The sequence below is a fragment of the Tupaia chinensis genome, unplaced genomic scaffold (assembly GCF_000334495.1).
Source record: "Tupaia chinensis unplaced genomic scaffold, TupChi_1.0 Scaffold000407_4, whole genome shotgun sequence".
In the NCBI taxonomy this organism is placed as follows: domain Eukaryota; kingdom Metazoa; phylum Chordata; class Mammalia; order Scandentia; family Tupaiidae; genus Tupaia; species Tupaia belangeri.
The window spans coordinates 4730806-4736600 of record NW_006159912.1 but is presented as its reverse complement, the minus strand read 5'-3'; the positions used below and the strand labels follow the sequence as shown (position 1 = coordinate 4736600).

Here is a 5795-nt window from a genome sequence, read left to right as displayed (position 1 = left end):
GTGGCTTGCTTTCTTTCTTTCCCTGTGTGTGTGTGTGTGTGTGTGTGTGTGTGTGTGTGTGTGTGTCTGGCTGAATTAAAAAAAAAAAAGTAAAATAAAAATTTAAAAAGCCATACATAGTTGTTGTTATCATTTTTAAAGTCTTTATTTTATTTATTTATTTATTTATTTTCAAATTTCACTAGAGAAAGACAGAGAAAGGGAAAGTGAGAAAGCAAGCCAGCAGGTCCAAGACTCAAACCACAGTTCCACAGTTGACCTTGTAGTAGTCCAACACCTCAACCACCATGCCATTTGCCAGCCCCTGCATATATATTTTTTTAATAAAGCATATTTTCCATGAACTTTATGAGTACCCCCTCATACAATGTTTTTAAAATTTCCTTCTATGAGAGAGAGTGACAGGGTGGGGGCACCACCAACATGGTCCCTACACCACAGTCCACTTCCTGCCAGGATAACAGGGAATTCATCCGCCATGTGCACATACAGGAAGACCTCAGGAAGCAAACCCGAGACCTTCCCACGTGACATCCGCGTCACAGCATGTTGCACCAACAGTGCCTCAACGGCCAGCTCTCCATCCTATTTAATGGTGTACAGCTGAGCATCCCTTCCTAACTCGGCATTGGGTGACATCGCTTGGGTAGCTGGATATTGGCTAGGGTGTAAGTATTTACACAACAGAAATCGAAAACACCGGCACCAGCTGTTAGTGTAATGGCTATGTCGCTGGACTCCCATGTAGTCGACCGCGGTTTGTGTCCTGGACCCGGTGGCTTAAAGCTCACAACAGGCGCGTGTGCGTGAGTGCCCAAGATCCTGAGAGGAGAATGGAGGAGAAGGGATTGCGGCGTGGCCATCCCCCTGGGGGGTGATTTCTCGCTTTCTGTCTCTCTGTCTCTCTCTGGCTGTCTGGCGAGTGCACGGGCCCTATGGCAAAAAGCTCTCCAAAAAAAAATAAAAAAAGAAATTGAAAACACTACACCTCTGCGTTCCCCACCAAGCTGGTCATCAGGCATACATCAGCACACCACTGTCTCTGAGCCACGATTCTTCAACAGGGAAAGGAGGTGACAAAACTTACCTCACAGTTTCTCTAAGGGCTAACTATAGTTTGGGTAAACGGGCCCATCAACTTTCTCATTTTCTCTCTATGTCTCTCTCTGATCAAAATAAAATAAGTAAATGCATAAATAAAATTTAAAATAAATAATTAAAAAACAAAAGGGCCATCAATTTGTTTGCCCAACTGCTTGATTGGCTTTGTTCCCTTTCACCAGAGGCCATGGGCTCCCTGAGGGCAGAATCCTGCTTAGTTAGCTTTATCGTCCTCCAGGTCTCTGTGCACGGGTTCAATTGATGTTTGTTGAATTGAATAACTGAAGAAATGGATGGATGTACCTCATCAATGAGGAAAGTTTTGTGTGTGTGTGTGTGTGTGTGTGTGTGTGTGTGTTTTGTTTTATTTTTGCTATAGGGAGCATCAGCTGGAGGTAGAGATAGAGAAAGTGAGAAATCACCCACTGCCCCACACCACCAAGCTGCGGTCCTTTCTCTTCCATTTGCTCAGGATTTGAGGCTGCTTGTGCCCAGTATGATTTTCAAGCCACAGTTGGGGACTCAACTGAGCAGTCAGCCATGTGAGATCCAGCCGCTTTAACTTCCATGCAACCTGCTGGCTCAGAGGAATAGCTCCCTTAACAGATGGCACCAGCATTTCTTTTAGGAAAGGAAACAACTTCAAAAGCTGCACAGGAAGAAGGTGAGAACTGAGGGCATGTCAGGAGTCTTATCGCCAAAAAGAAATAACTAAACTGCTCTGAAAGAGAAAATGGGAGTCTGACCTTTGTTTTTGTTTTGTTTAATCTAGAAAGGTTGTCAGACAAGAGAGGAGAAAAAATGGACACTGAAGAGAAGAAGACGGCGAAACAAGAGATGGTGAGTGGCGGGGTTACCGCGAGGTGAGTGGGGCTGGGTAGTATGGAAACTACACTGCCAATGAAACACTCCTGAGGACAGAGTGGCCAAAGGAGGAACACAGATTGTATTTGTTTATTGTGGGAACTGTTCACCAAGAACCACAAACCTTCAGCAAAATTTCTAGTCTACTCAAGAACTTAGATTTGTTTTTGTTTTGAAATGGGATAAATCAAAGCATAGATAGGTTATGCTATTTTGGGCCCAGGCTGCTAATGAAGAGATAAAGGGACAGAGAGAAGATACGATGTAACAGGGTAAAAAATGTAACAGAATTAGGAAATATGATCAGAAGGGACCACCATGATGCCATAAATTCCAGGGAATTTGGAGAAATCTTGAGAAGTACTTTGGACTTCCATGGTGTATGGATTGGAAATTCGAATAAATTTTCTCTAGATTTTAAGGACCTAGGGGAATCCCAGATGCTAATAGATTTCATTGAATCATGTTAAAATTTTTAGAGCTACAGAATGTTCTGCTACTTGACCAGTGGCTAGTAATAAATTTTGGCTTTTTTTCTTTTTTTAAAGAGAGTTTTTTGCTATAGGGCGCATGCGCTCACTGGAGAGACAGAGAAAGACAGAGAGACAGAAAGCAAAAATCATGTGGATTCCCACATGGCCAACCATGGTTTGAATGCTGGACACAGTAGCCTGAAAATCATGCAGGGTGCATGTGTGTGGCCAAGATCCTGAGAGGTAAATGGAGAAAAAGGTATTGAAGTGTGAGGTTGAAGTGATTTCTCACTTTCCCTTTCACTGTCTCTGTCTCTCTCTCTCTGGCAAGCGCACACATCCTAAGGCAAAACCTCTAAAAAAAAAAATTAACTTACAAAGTAGTAACATGTTTTGGTTTATATTGCTTCTCTTAAGTTGTATAAAGTATTCCATATTTTAAAAGTTTATTTATTCATATCTTCTATGAGAGAGAGAGACCACTTCCAACAGGGTCTTGATGTATGTAACCCCAGCTTACGGCCAGTCCCACATCATGGGTACACGAGTGCCAGTGCTTTCAGAGGAGCCTCCAGATATGAGTCAGCAACCTTCCCGTATGAGACTGCCTTGCAGGGCCTCACATTTTACCACTGTACTGCCATTTGGTCCCAAATGTTGAGCATAATTTTGGATTCAGATTGCCTGGGATCAAATTCCAGTTCCATTGTTAACTAGTTGTATGACGTTAAACCTGCTAGATCTCAAATTCTTTATCTGTAAAATGGAGATAATAACGACATCCACCTCACAGGGCTGTTACGAGAATTAAGTAATTTTGTAGTATGTGTAAGATGCCTTTAACTAGGGTCTAACGTATATAAGAGCTTAATAAGGGGCCAGCCTATAGCATAGTGATTAGGCAGCTGGACCCCACATGGCCAACTGCGTGGTTCAAGTCCCGGACCTGGTAGCTTGAGAAACATGCCTGGATGCGTGCATGCCCCAAATCCTGAGAGGAGAATGGAGGAGTAGGGATTGTGGTTTGACTGTTCCCCATTGAGAGTACTTTCTCACTTTCCACATCTCTCCCTCTCTTTCCAGTGAGTACATGTTCCTTCTAGCAATTTGTTTTTTTTGTTTGTTTGTTTTTTGGGAGAGATTTTCACTATAGGGCGCGTGCGCTCGCCAGACAGAGACACAGAGACAGAAAGCAAGAAATCACCTCCCAGGGGGATGGTCACGCCGCAATCCCTTCTCCTCCATTCTCCTCTCGGGATTTTGGGCACGCACGCACATGCGCCCTGGCGTGAGCCTTAAGCCACTGGGTCCAGGACGCGAACCGCGGTCAACTATGTGGGAGTCCAGCGACATAGCCATTATGCTAACTGCTGGTTCCCGCAATTTTTTTTTATAAAGAGCTTAGTACTAGCAATTAATAAATTAAGAGAATTTTCCTTATTTTATCTCTTATAACATTAGCTCTTTATATGTCTTTAGAATGTAAGTAAGTAGCTTATTAATTAGTTGACAAGACTTCTGATATAGGTCCAGGGATTTCAGAATAATAAGTTTTGTTTTGTTTTGTCAGAGGGCACACACACTTGCCAGAGATACAGAGAGAGGGAGAAGGAGAAAGCGCTCCGCATGGAGCAGGGTCACACTGTAATCCCTTTTCCTAGAATAAAATCATGCACCCTACAGTTACCAATAGGCTGAATACAAGACCTGCCTTGTATTTAAATATTCTTTTAAAACGGAAAATGTGAGAAGATTGTTTCTCAGCAGTCACTCTTTTTACAACTTGTGTTCTGGGAGCACAATGATATTTCAATAAACTAATCCTAGTATCTTTTGTTACAGAGGCTGATGTGCATTCTCCTGCAATTTCTCTGTCATGCAAAGAAAGGCCTAAGATGCCATTAGTGTGGTAGGTAACTCAAAGACCAATGAAAAGCTGAGTTTCAGTCTGGCCAATTCTCTCCTTTCAAGGAGGATTTCTCCTATAATTAGCTCTATAGGGAAATGGCATGTGTCTTCTTGTAGACATCTGGGTAGAGGGGAATGAAAGGATCTTCCAAAGGTTTATATGGAAGTTGAGTCAGGATTTGCCCTTGTGTTTGCCTTTGTTCATGCTTAGGGTATACTTTTATTTTTTTCTTTTTGTGTGCTAGAGTATGAGTGTGTTCACCAGAGACAGACGGAGAGACAGGGAGGAGAGAAAGCACTCCCCATGAGGAACAGTCACATTGCAATCCTTTCTCCTCATCTTTGAGATTTTGAGCACGCATGCACATACATAAGGCATGTTTCTCAAGTTGCCAGGTCTGGAATTCAAAGTCAGAGTCAACCAGGTAGGATCTAATTGATGTCACCGCCAGGCCGTGAAGCCGGCCCCAGGACATACTGTAACACATTTATTTTTAAAACTTTTTGCTGGGGCCAGATGGTGGTTGAGCAGTAACACAACCGGACCCATACGGTAAAGCTCCAGTTTTACATCCCAAGGCTTACCTATCACTCTTCCTGTGTGTCTCTCTGGCTCTCTCTCTCATGAAAGAAATACTTAAAATCAAAACCTTTGGGTCTGGAAATAAAATCTGAGAAAAGAATGGAGAAGGAATTATGGTACTGCCATCTTCTCTGGGGGTGATTTCTCACTCTCCCTCTGTCTCTGTCTTTTTCTCTCTCACTGTGAATGCACACACCCTATAGTAAATTAGTTAATTAAAAACCCCAAAACACTGCAACAACATTACATTTTCCAAAGTCTTGGGTTCAGTGGACAGCATAGTGGTTGAGGCACTGGACTCTCTGCATGGCTGACTGGAGTTTTAGTCCCAGACCTTGAGGCTTGCTTTCTCTCTTTCTCTCTTTCTCTCTCTCCCTGGTGAACATATGTGCCCTGTAACAAATTAAAAAAAAAAAAAACTACAATAAATAAAATTAATAATTCAAAAAAATAGAAAGAGCCAAGTATTTTTTAAGAGAGATTTTTAAAAAATTATTTATTTTTGGGGAACCAGCAGTTAGCGTAATGGCTATGTCGTTGGACTCCCATGTAGTTGACCATGGTTTGCGTCCTGGACCCGGTGGCTTAAAACTCACGCCGGGTGCGTGTGCATGCATGCCCAAGATCTCGAGAGGAGAATGGAGGAGAAGGGATTGTGGCGTGACCATACCCCCGGGGGGTGATTTCTCGTTTTCTGTCTCTATGTCTCTCTCTGTCTGTCTGGCGAGTGCACATACCCTATAGTGAAAACCTCTCCTCCCCCCAAAAAAATTATTTTTAATTTTATTTATTCATTTGTTTATTTTAATTTGACCAGATAGAGACACACACAAAGAGAGAGAAAGTGAGAAAGCAAGCCACCAGGT

General features: G+C 42.7%; 1 long non-coding RNA gene across 1 annotated transcript in view; it reads left to right on the top strand.

The window, feature by feature from the left end:
• The window catches only part of LOC102468202 (uncharacterized), a 16065-nt gene extending 11715 nt beyond the window's left edge, over positions 1-4350 (top strand). The window contains exons 4-5 of the long non-coding RNA XR_335407.2: positions 1874-1941; positions 4281-4350. This is a non-coding gene — a long non-coding RNA (uncharacterized LOC102468202). The remainder of the gene's footprint in view (positions 1-1873; positions 1942-4280) is intronic.
• Positions 4351-5795: the final 1445 nt, after the last annotated feature.